Here is a 13,240-nt window from a genome sequence, read left to right on the forward strand (position 1 = left end):
CTCGCTGCCAGTCGCGATAATATCTCAGACTGAGAGTTTGTGTATGCACACCGCAGCAGAACCAGTGGCCAAAGTTTCCAAAGAAGCATTAACGTCCAGCTTTCACTGTTACTGATGCTCATCTTGTGTTGTAATGACTTTGTGTGTAATGTGTTATGCCGGAGCAATATTGTTGTTTATTGTGTAACATTCTTTCCATGTATGTATGCAATTTCGTTGTAATTTTAGGAGCTTCGGTCGGTTAGAAAAATTAAAATCTCTTAATAACGACACACACACACACACACACACACACACACACACACACACAGAGAGAGAGAGAGAGAGAGAGAGAGAAAGAGAGAGAGAGATAGAGAGAGAGGAGCTTAGGAAGTTATGCCGCGTTGCAGCTGCGAGTGAATTGAATACTGCAAGTGACACGGACTTCCGTCATTTGGGGCACTGAACTTTCTATAATCTCCTCAAAACTGTATCGCAGTCCGTGTGAGGGCCGACTCCTAAACAATTTAATTTTGGTGATTTGAGTAACAAAAGGGCGGATTGCACACCAATGTTTATACTCGGCCATCCGTCCGTTGTTGCTTCTGTAACTCTGCGTTCTTAGTATTAAATTAACTCAATTGGCCCAACATGTTGCGTTTTTGAACCAGTGAAAATTTATTTATTGCGTATTCTGACAGATCTGTATTGAACGGGACAAAGGAGCGTCGGAGACTGAGATCTAGAAGCAGTCGTCTCAGGTGGGAAGATGACGGACGCATATTTCTGCAGTCACAGTGGGGACTGTCAACTGACATTTCAATGCTGCTGGGCGTCAACATAAAAAATAAATAAATATTATCAAAGTGTTTGACATACGTTCAAGTCAAGTTTTCGATTCACCTCTAAACACTTCTCCTTCAGCAACATCTCAAATTAGATTTACATTTGTGCTATTAAGGGCTATTTCACTGTCAGAACCTTACGTAGTTGTCACGTAACGAAGTTGGGCCCCACCCCCAAATCAACCAACCAACGAAGTGTGCTGTCATAACGGTTATGCTGAGGATACTAATTCTCTATTACTTTAAAAAAATGGTTCTAATGGCTGTGAGCACTATGGGACTTAACTTCTGAGGTCATCAGTCCCCTAGAACTTAGAACTACTTAAACCTAACTAACCTAAGGACATCACCACACACATCCATGCCCGAGGCAGGATTCGAACCTGCGACCGTAGCGGTCGCGCGGTTCCAGACTGAAGCGCCTAGAACCGCTCGGCCACTCCGGCCGGCGGATTACTTTTTTAATTCGTGGTAATACAGAGTCACAATTTAACTAACGGTATTTTGAAGATACTGGGAATAAAGTAAGTAAGTTTCTATGGGACCAAACTGCTGAGGTCATCGGTCTGGGAGTAAAGATTGAACAGTTTTGCTCTATTGATACTGTAAACTCACGTTACTGAAGACAGCGGTCGAGAAGTATGAGACGATTAGACGTATTTATAACCAGTTAATGATAACTTGAAGTCGGAACTGTTTCCACCTACGTCATTTCAAGCCAGGTCATCACTCATTCCTTAGTGTAAATATTAACTTTATTTCATTCAGGGAGGTGTTTGTTGACTGCACTGCTTTATACACTCCTGGAAATGGAAAAAAGAACACATTGACACCGGTGTGTCAGACCCACCATACTTGCTCTGGACACTGCGAGAGGGCTGTACAAGCAATGATCACACGCACGGCGCAGCGGACACACCAGGAACCGCGGTGTTGGCCGTCTAATGGCGCTAGCTGCGCAGCATTTGTGCACCGCCGCCGTCAGTGTCAGCCAGTTTGCCGTGGCATACGGAGCTCCATCGCAGTCTTTAACACTGGTAGCATGCCGCGACAGCGTGGACGTGAACCATATGTGCAGTTAACGGACTTTGAGCGAGGGCGTATAGTGGGCATGCGGGTGGCCGAGTGGACGTACCGCCGAATTGCTCAACACGTGGGGCGTGAGGTCTCCACAGTACATCGATGTTGTCGCCAGTGGTCGGCGGAAGGTGCACGTGCCCGTCGACCGGGGACCGGACCGCAGCGACGCACGGATGCACGACAAGACCGTAGGATCCTACGCAGTGCCGTAGGGGACCGCACCGCCACTTGCCAGCAAATTAGGGACACTGTTGCTCCTGGGGTATCGGCGAGGACCATTCGCAACCGTCTCCATGAAGCTGGGCTACGGTCCCGCACACCGTTAGGCCGTCTTCCGCTCACGCCCCAACATCGTGCAGCCCGCCTCCAGTGGTGTCGCGACAGGCGTGAATGGAGGGACGAATGGAGACGTGTCGTCTTCAGCGATGAGAGTCGCTTCTGCCTTGGTGCCAATGATGGTCGTATGCGTGTTTGGCGCCGTGCAGGTGAGCGCCACAATCAGGACTGCATACGACCGAGGCACACAGGGCCAACACCCGGCATCATGGTGTGGGGAGCGATCTGCTACACTGGCCGTACACCTCTGGTGATCGTCGAGGGGACACTGAATAGTGCACGGTACATCCAAACCGTCATCGAACCCATCGTTCTACCATTCCTAGACCGGCAAGGGAACTTGCTGTTCCAACAGGACAATGCACGTCCGCATGTATCCCATGCCACCCAACGTGCTCTAGAAGGTGTAAGTCAACTACCCTGGCCAGCAAGATCTCCGGATCTGTCCCCCATTGAGCATGTTTGGGACTGGATGAAGCGTCGTCTCACGCGGTCTGCACGTCCAGCACGAATACTGGTCCAACTGAGGCGCCAGGTGGAAATGGCATGGCAAGCCGTTCCACAGGACCACATCCAGCATCTCTACGATCGTCTTCATGGGAGAATAGCATCCTTCATTGCTGCGAAAGGTGGATATACACTGTACTAGTGCAGACATTGTGCATGCTCTGTTGCCTGTGTCTATGTGCCTGTGGTTCTGTCATTGTGATCATGTGATATATCTGACCCCAGGAATGTGTCAATAAAGTTTCCCCTTCCTGGGACAATGAATTCACGGTGTTCTTATTTCAATTTCCAGGAGTGTATTTAATCTGTCTACGTGTCTCACTTTTATATATTTACTTTTACTGTGACTGAAGTGTGATTGCGAATTGTATCAGTGATCTCAGTCAGTCTTTCTTAGAGATAGACTGCTACAAACTATGTAAGGCGTATCAGTCCAGTATAGAAACAGTCTGCTTGGGGTTGGATTACTCGTAAATGGAGAGGTATATGGCACCTTAATCGTTAAGGCTTACGAGGTGTTTTGCGAATTGCCGCATAACCTTTATGGATTATGCGCAGTAAGGAGCTTTCAGATATTACAAGCTAGCAGACAAGAGCGAGGGAGGTAGCAGCTACGTATTTACTAGCACGACACTGTGGAGATCATTATAGAACACGTAGCCGAATGACAGTCCCTTCACATTTTCATAAAATAGACTTAACCGAACAGCAGTCGAATCACCTAGGACCGTCTTAAGAGAGAAAGAGTGTGTATGTGTGTGTGTGTGTGTGTGTGTGTGTGTGTGTGTGTGTGTGTGTATAGTGTGTGTGTGTGTGTGTGTGTGTGTGTGTGTGAGAGAGAGAGAGAGAGAGAGAGAGAGAGAGAGAGAGAGAGAGAAAGAGAGAGAGAGGGGGGGGGGGGGAGGGAGGGAGGGAGAGAGAGGTTCTTAAAACATAAAAATAGTAAGGACGCTAGGGACCTACTCATAGCAGTGTAAGGAGTAATAGACATAAACCGGTATCCCGAAATGATTTCGTGAGAGTCGTAGGAGTGAAGATAAAATGACAAATTCGTGTTGAGAAGAATGTGACGCATAACTTATTACAGTTGTCTTGAAATGTGTATTTCCAAGAAGCAAGAGGAATGAAAGGTAGAAGGCCGAACAAACATCAGTTGTAGACTACGCTGATGCAGCGCTTGAGACCGAAAGTAAGGGTGACTAAAAGCGGAATGCAAAAAATAAAAGATCGAGCGTTTTTCTTAATACAGAACCTTAATTACGGATGATGCAAACAGTTTGTAACCTCCCAACATAATATTTCCGTAACTTCGAAATAAAAATGGTGACTAACCTCGCAATAAAAATGTGGCTCATATATAAACTTTCAATAGTTAACTGACTGTGAATCTAAACTGGTAAATCTGGACGTCATCAATGCTGCGTCACGGCACTGAGAAGTCATTCTGAATAAACTGAAAATTCTTCCCCCATTGTGTCGCCGGAAAACGCATATATATCTGCTCCTATGAGAAATTTTTCTGGCACAGCCCAGTGCAATGCTGGCCGCTAGATTTTGTTACGTATTAAAAAAAAAACTGATGTTTCTTTACGATAATTGGCATGACTATGGATAGGAGAAATTAGTAAAAACTTTAAATTCAGATGAATGACTGTCAAAAGTTATCTTTATAAGAAAGATTATTATTGAAAAATTATTGAAAGTCATTTACATGTGATTTTGATATAACGATAGTACAAAATGAGTTGTTGCAAATTACATACGCGCACAGCAATAAATAATAATATTTTTTGCTTTTATCTTACACTACATCGCTCAGGCACCGCCATCGTTCTCCACGACCGACCTTGGTAATTCCGTACAGGACACAAGTGCTCTCTGTGAGCTGTACAACTAGACAACTGCTGTCTAAGAGCTACCTGGCCCAACCGCCCGACTGCAAGCTACTACCACTGCTGCTGCCGACACTGCTCTCTGGTCTGCGATTCTATGCAGGCAGCGCGTGAGCAATCCATCGAAGTTACATCTGCTTGAGTGCGCTAGCAATAAATTCCTTAGTCATGGAGCTCTTACATAACCCTCCATCGGGGGATAAAAATTTGGCACCGATGGTGAGTCAGTTGGACTTGCCATGAGCAACAATTTTTTCTATAACCTATTTAGTTTACTAAGTCTATAGTCACAGAGTATATATTATATTATTGACAAATAATATAAGTACCGTACAGAACATATTAAGAAGAAATGACATAAAGTGCACACGCAATGAGTACAGAACGTATTAAGAAATGAAGTAGAGTGCACGCGCACTGTATACGTCTTTAGCATTTTTAGAAGAACAGATCACATTGAGAAATGAAATAAAGTGCTCATGCACTGTAAAAGTTTTTAGCATTTTTACGAGAACTGATCATATGAACAAATGAAATGAAGTGCATACGCACTATAAAAGTCTTTAGCATTTTTACAAGAACTAGGAAAAGAATGGGAAGGATAGCATCACGGTTGTAGCACAGTGGGTTGCACATGGCTGCACCAGAAGTCCATATCTTTCTATAGAAGCACAACACCAAGTGAGACAATCTGAAGTTCACTTCCCTGAAGTATTTATCAGTGTAGCCAATACACTGAAATGTTGCATTAATATTGTATGTTATCGTTTTGGTAGTACATTAGGTACACCAAACAGTAGGTCCATAATAACATCTCCGTCGTTCAAGGTGGTGGACAGCTTGATATGTCAACACCACATTCTTGTAGAATCGATAATCTTACATCAACGTAGAGTTAGTTCAAAAACCAAATAGAGTGCTCCATGATCATGATGATGGACAGCTCATACGGATATCGCAGTATTTGGTGGTAATTATGTCAGAAGGTGAAGGATACATTAAGTCTTATGTTAGTCATCTTTCAGAACTACACTAGTGAGTCGTCCGATTTGAACAATTATTGGCACTCATTGGCTAATTACAAAGCATGTATAGAGTATTACAGAACATTGTTTAGTCATGGACCTCTTACAAATGGGTGTGTTGAAGGGTAGTAGCATTAGAATTGTGATTAGTAAGTATGAAAATAAGGAAGACTTTATAGAAACAGAGGAGGAAAGGAGGAAGGGAAGGTCAGCTTGTAACGCCCTGTCGACGACGATAGCATGAGGGATGAAATACATACTCGTATTGCACTCGGGTTGGGAAGGAAATCAACCGTGCACTTAAGGAAATGAACATCCTACAAAATGAAGCAAATGAAAAAACAAATATGGAAGCAAATGAAAAAATAAATATGAATGAAAACCTGAGGCTCTGAACCACCTTCATCCAAAAGTGAGTCGGTTGTCTGAACTACTGGGCCATCAGCCTCGATAGAAGCAGCGGAAGACAATCCTCAAGACGGCCGAATCGAGCGGGATACGGGAACAGGTGGTGTTGACATTGTCGAAATACTGCGTTTAAGCACACAACATTTCCTCGCATGACATCCGTGTGTCGAGCGCGCGAGGAATGACCGCTTAGCATTAGTGTCGCTGGAGCTTAGCGATCTCTACGGAAGCGATGTGAAGGGTGTTGTACTATACTCCTGGATTCATCTCTTAAAATATTATAAATGGGTTTTTGCAGGATAGTCTGCATTTGTCTTCAGCCGTCTTCCAATTGTTTCTCACAATCTCCGTGACCATTCGTTTTGCCCTTCTTCGCATACGTTCAGTGTCCCCTAAGAGTCCTCTTTCGTAGGATATACCTATATGTCCGAAAGAACAGACGCCATTTCCATTTAGGTATATAGTTCCAGCAATACCGGCCATGACCTCCTTCTTCTGTGCGGTTGCACATATATTTCCCGAATTCTTAGGGGGCTTGGTAAGAATGTCTTCGACGAGTAATGAGTGTGTGGGATAGGGACGCTACGAATGTAGTGTGTGGACATATAAGGTGAGAATGAGGATGTCAAAGGGGGAGTATGCGAGATAGTCCCTGCAATCGCACTATGCTATCCTCTGTGCCCTCTGAGGCTCAGTTGGATGCCGGCGCGGTAGCCCAGCGTGTCCGGCCCCTATAACGAAAAAAAAAAACAACGAGTGGAAGGCTCAACAAATGAACTTAAACGGATCTCATGTGTCGTGTCGTCCACAACTACAAAAAAAAAAAAGCGTCTGCCATGTAAGTAGGAGATCCCGGGTTCGAGTCCCGATGGGGGCGCACACATTCACCTGTCCCCGTTGATATAATATCAACGCCCGTCAGCAGCTGAAGGTATTAATACATAATTCCAATTTCTTTCGTAGGAGTCCCAAACTTCGGCCACGTTCTAGGATGTGTCAAACGAATGTTTTGTAAGCAGTCTCCTTTGTGGACTGACTGCATTTTCCCAGTAATCTACAAAATGAACCGAAGTCTGCAATCTACTTTACCTACGACTGAGCCTTTGTGTGAATTCAGTTTCGCATTCCTACAGGTATGAGTTGACTGATCCCAGGTGCGACTTATTAATATTTAAGTCATACCGTGGTACCTCTTTTCCTTTTGTGAAGCGCACGGTTTTACATTTCTTAATATCTAAAGCAAGTTACTCTCCCGTACTTTTCGATTCTTAAATCCAGAACATTTGTGCAGTGTTTTCCGGACATTATTCCATTATACGAGGGTGTGTTGAAAAGTAATGCTCCCGAATTTTTTATGTGAGCACTCTTAAAGTTTTTTTTTAAATTAACCAAACGTTATTAATATATGCACATTTATTCTTTACATTTACATATTTATTTTTCAACATAATCGCCCTGGTCACGAACACATTCCTCGCAACGAGAGACCAGTTTGTTGATACCGTTTCTTTAGAATGTTGGGCTGTGTCGACGGAGCGACAACCTCACCTCTGCTTGCACCGCTTCATAATTGTGAAAGTGAAGTCCTCGAAGCTGTTCGTTAAATTCTGGAAACAGATGAAAACCGGGTGTGGCCCAGTTTAGATGGTGTAACGTATGATGGACGACAGTGAACCTAAGGTGTCGGCTTATTGCAGATGTCGCAGCGCTCGTGCCTGTTCTGCCACCCACGCTGAAGGAGAGGGTGGTTCATGTGTGGAAGAACTCTTCAAATCCGAAACTCAATTTGAGCACGCTGTTTCTCACGCACCGACAGACTTACGTTACACACCGCCATGTTACCCAACTCGGACACCTCTAGCGGCAGAGGCTAAAAGCATGTAGACATGGAGAGTGAATATGTAGAGTGTTAATAACGTTTGTTTCGATTAAAAAGCTTTAAGAGTTTTCACATAAAAAATTCGGAAGCACGCCCTCATATATACATAAGTGCATCATCTGCAAAAAGTATGAGATTACATTTAATACCGTGTGGGTCATTTTCAACATACGTCCGCAGCTCGTGGTCTTGCGGTAGCGTTCTCGCTTCCCGCGCACGGGGTCCCGGGTCCGATTCCTCGCGGGGTCAGGGATTTTCTCTGCCTCGTGATGACTGTGTGTTGTTTTGTCGTCTTCATCATCATCATTCATCCCCATTACGGTCGTAGGAAGGCAATGGCAAAGCATCTCCGCTAATACCTTGCCTAGTACAGCGGTGCGGTTCTCCCGCATCGCCCCTTACGCTCCTCGGGGTATGGGACCTCATCATCATCATCAACATACAACATGTACAGAAAGAGACCCAAGCTATTTCCCGTGGACACGTCTTTCGAAATTCATAAATACTACATCCACCTGATTGTCCAAGTCCTAGGCTTTCAGGATGTCTTGTGAGAAAAGCGCGAGTTGGGTTTCGAAAGATACATGATCTCGGAGTCCATGTTGGTTGGCATAGTGCAACATCATTCTGTTTGAGTTAGTAGTGGATACGAAAGGATGATAAAGTTAACGCAATAAAATGTGAGAGTGAGAAACCAGACTAGTTATTACTGTATTGTAGTGCCGTTGTTATTCCGAATTACGATGCAATGTTCCACTAGACGAGCAGGCGTATCCGAAGTAACAGGCACTGCGGCGATTACAGCCGTCACGAAATACACGAAATGTACTCTCAGTTGCGAATATCGACAACCATCAGCTGTATAATGGATTGATGACAACGGAAATTTGTGGTGAACCGGGACTCGAACCCGATTGCCTTGCAATTTGTCCTCTCTTTCTTCTGCTTAGTTAATGGGCGACGTATGTGACTTGAATACGCGAAATAAAATTACTGCACAGCCGGAAAAGGAAATATTGTGTTACAGGTCTCAGATCTAGTTTTTATACTCCTGCAGCTATGAAAATGTTTCGATGAGGGTCTACAGCTTCACTTAGGCCTATAATACAAAGATAACTTAGTCGCTCCTCGTGTACTAGAAATTATACACCGCCAACTGTCTCCACTTAATTAGCCAAACTGGATCCGTAGTAATTCCTTGAATGCTGGGAAGCCAGTCCGGGGATAGCAATTAAAACGTTTTAAAATGGAATGGTTATCGAAAATTACTATTTCCCGGAAAAATATTCTTTATTACTACCTTTAAAGATCGCTACAAGTCCATTTCCTTTCCCTCGACGGCTCCAGATAGTCAGCCGGTGTGGCCGTACGGACTGAAGACTGGAACCTCGTGACCGCTGCGGTCGCAGGTTCGAATCCTGCCTCGGGCATGGATGTGTGTGATGTCCTCAGGTTAGTTAGCTTTAAGTAGTTCTAAGTTCTAGGGGACGGATGACCTCAGATGTTGAGTCCCATAGTGCTCAGAGCTATCCAGATAGTCTCCAGTCCAGAGCAAGCCCAATTTTCGACAATTTAGCCACTATAACTACTATCCCCATTGATACTGTCCCTCTTTCGTTGACTCCACTATTAGGTGTAGTGCTTACAAAATTAAAATTCAGTCGTGTTGTTGGTTGTTCCTCCAGCTGACTTATCCAAAACTTTTGTTTCAGGTTGTGCGCAGCGTCGTAGCCCAGCAGATTGTGTGAGACTCCGCTCAGGTAAGTGTAGTTACTATATTACACTGAATGTCGTGTGCTGTCCTAATCGCGGTGACCATATTTCAATGAGGCATTTTTTTCACATGTTACTCAAACGTGTGTTTCTAAATGAACACTTGTATGTGTGTGTGTGCGCGTGCATGTGTGTGGGTCTGTGAGTGTGTGTATCTGTGGGGGAAGGGGGTGTAGGGCAGGAAGAGGGGGCGGAGGGGAGGAAGGTGTCAGCAGTCTTCTAACTCGTTTAGAGTGGTCCGGTATGACTTCCTCTCCTGCGTCAGTATCTTCGTCTGGAAGTAGCACTTACCCCCAGATTCTTTATTTATTTGTTGGTTACATTGCAGACTGTTTTCCCTTTCAGTGCTTGCTCTCTACGTCTGCTTCTAGTACCTTGGCATTCATCCTTGATGTCTTTCACGCGTCTTATTATTCTGTCACCTCCTACACATAGTGTTTTCGATATGTTCTGCAGATAACCTCCATATTTGCAAACTTATCCACCCTCAATCTCTTTTTTTCTGCATCACTATATCTCCAACAACTCGATTATCTCCTTTTCCACATCCACATCTACATATATAGTTCGCTAGCCACCAAGCGGTGTGTGGCGGAGGGTACAATTCGCGCCAAAGTCATATTCCCCTATCCCCCCCCCCCCCCCCCCCCTGCCACTCTGTTCCACTCGCGGATCGCTCGAGGGAAAAACGACTGTCTGAACGCCTCAGTACGAGCACTTATTTCCCTTACCTTTGAATAATGATCATTACGCGATTTGAAAGTTGGTGGTAATAATATATGCTCTACATCCTCGGTGAAGAGTGGATTTCGGAATTTAGTGAGCAGCCCCTTCTGTTTAGCGCGTCGTCTATCTGCAAGTGTGTCCCATTTCAAACTTTCTATGAGATTTGTAACACTCTCGCGATGGCTAAAAGTACCAGTCACGAATCTTGCCGATTTTCTTTGGACTTTCTCAATCTCTTGAATCAGACTCAACTGGTAAGGGTCCCATACAGACGAACAATACTCTTAAGACTGGACGAACTAACGTATTGTAAGCCATTTCCTTTGTCGAAGAACTGCATCGCTTCAGGATTCTACTAATAAACCGCAATCTAGAGTTCGCCTTACCCGTTACTTGTGTAATCTGCTCATTCCATTTCACATTGTTTCGAATAGTCACACCCAGATACTTGACGGATGTTACCGCTTCCAAAGACTGATCATTTATTTTGTACTCATACATTAATGCGGATTTTCGCCTTGTTATACGTAGTACGTTACACTTACTAATATTCAGAGAGAACTGCTAGTCTTTACACCACGCTTTTTTTAAATTTTTTTTAAATTTTTTTTTTTTTCTGCAAATCCTCATTGATTTGTTCACAACTTTCGGGTGATACTACATTCATGTAGACTACAGCACCATCAGCAAACAGTCTAATGCCGCTGTCAATACCATCAACCAGATAGTTTATGTAAATCGTAAAAAGCACCGGACCTATTACACTGCCCCTGGGGAACACCTGAAGTTACTCTTGTTTCTGTCGAAGTCACCCCGTTCAGGACATACTGCTGCCTTTCTGTTAGAAAACCTTCTATCCAACTGCTTTTGTCATCGGATAGACCGTAAGCGCGCACTTTTCCGAGCAAGCGGCAGTGCGGAACTCAGTCGAACGCCTTTCGAAAGTCGAGAAATATGGCATCAACCTGGGAGCCGGTATGTAGAGCCTATTGCATATCATGCACAAAGAGGGCAAGCTGTGTCTCGCATGACCGCTGTTTCCTGAAACCGTGCTGGTTTCTTTAGATGAGCTTCTCAGAGTCTAGAAAAGTTCATTATGTCTGAACACAAAATATGTTCCATGATTCTACAACAAATTGATGTCAGTGAAATCGGGCGGTAATTATGTGCATGCGATTTTCTACCCTTTTTATAGCTTGCTATGACCTGGGCTTTCTTCCAGTTCCGTGGAACATTCCAGCGTTCCAATGATCTCTGATAGATGACGGATAAGAATGGAGCTATATTTGTAGCATACTCAATATAAAATCTTACTGGGATACCGTCTGGGCCAGATGCCTTCCTAGCGTCTAAGGATCTTAACCGTTTTACAATCCCAGGTACACTAAACACTATGTCTGCCATCCTTTCGTTTGTGGAAAGTTTTCACGCAGCTCGCGAGTCACTTCCACGACATTAGTCGTGACTACTGCAGATGAAAGAAAAAGAGAAAGAGAGGAGGGTAGGAAGGAAAGATGGAAGGAAGGAAGGATTAGAGTTTAACGTCCCGTCGACAGCGCGGTGATTAGTGCCCTTTTCAAAGATATCATCCCTGAATTCGCCTTAAGAGATTTAGGAAAATCATTGAAAACGTCAATCAAGATGGCCGGAGAAGGATTCGAACCGTTGTCCTCTCGAATACAAGTCTATTGAGCTAACCACTACACCATCTCGCTCGGCATAAAAACTTCCCAAAGTAACATGTAGAAACACCACATGTGAATGAAGCACTGATAGACGGCAAGAACGGTCATGATGCAAAACGCCATAGTCGGAATGAAGGCAAAGGCATAGAAAAAGAAGACAAATTATATCCCGTCGACGATGAAGCCATTCGAGACGGGGAACAACCTCTAATTGCGGAAAGATGAGAATGGAAACCGGGCACATCCTTTCCAGAGGAACCATGCCGGTATTTGCTTCAATCGAATTAGGAAAACCGCGGTCTGAGTGGTATGGGACTCGCTCCACCGTCCACACCAGTGTAAGTCCAGTGTCTTACCACGACGACTCCTGCTCGGTCCATGCAGTTGATAGCTTGAATACAGCCTCATTTCCATCCTCCAGTAGTGTATTTCCATTAAAACTCCGAGTACCTCACTAACCTTTTGCAGCTGATCATCTAAAGAGTTATGGATTTTAATTTCCTAGTTTGGAAAAATGCAGAGATCGTTAATTGGACAGACGGCTGATATTTTCCAGTGTTTAAATTATTAATTAATAAGTGATGAAATTTAAATAACGATCTCCTATTAGTTTTCGAAGTGGGAGAGAGACAGCAGTTAGATCCCATTATTCCGTTGCCACTGAATTATACAGGGTGTTACAAAAAGGTACGGCAAAACTTTCAGGAAACATTCCTCACACACAAATAAAGAAAAGATGTTATGTGGACATGTGTCCTGAAACGCTTAATTTCCATGTTAGAGCTCCTTTTAGTTTCGTCAGTATCTACTGTACTTCCCCGATTCACCGCCAGTTGGCCCAATTGAAGAAAGGCAATGTTGACTTTGGTGCTTGTGTTGGCATGCGACTCATTGCGCTACAGTACTAGCATCAAGCACATCAGTACGTAGCATCAACAGCTTAGTGTTCATCACGAACGTGGTTTTGCAGTTAGTGCAATGTTTACAAATGCGGAGTTGGCAGATGCCCATTTGATGTATGGATTAGCACGGGGCAATATCCGTGGCGCGGTACGTTTGTATCGAGACAGATTTCCAGAACGAAGGTGTCCCGACAGGAAGACGT

At 44.3% G+C, this 13,240-nt stretch overlaps 1 protein-coding gene across 2 annotated transcripts in view; it reads left to right on the forward strand.

The window, feature by feature from the left end:
• The window catches only part of LOC126266957 (uncharacterized), a 1,160,365-nt gene that overhangs the window by 383,236 nt on the left and 763,889 nt on the right, over positions 1-13,240 (forward strand). For both annotated transcript variants that reach the window (XM_049971677.1, XM_049971676.1), the window contains exon 2: positions 9,664-9,711. The gene's annotated coding sequence lies outside the window, so the exon portion shown is untranslated. The remainder of the gene's footprint in view (positions 1-9,663; positions 9,712-13,240) is intronic.

The sequence above is a fragment of the Schistocerca gregaria genome, chromosome 4, assembly GCF_023897955.1.
Source record: "Schistocerca gregaria isolate iqSchGreg1 chromosome 4, iqSchGreg1.2, whole genome shotgun sequence".
Taxonomy (NCBI): Eukaryota; Metazoa; Arthropoda; class Insecta; order Orthoptera; family Acrididae; genus Schistocerca; species Schistocerca gregaria.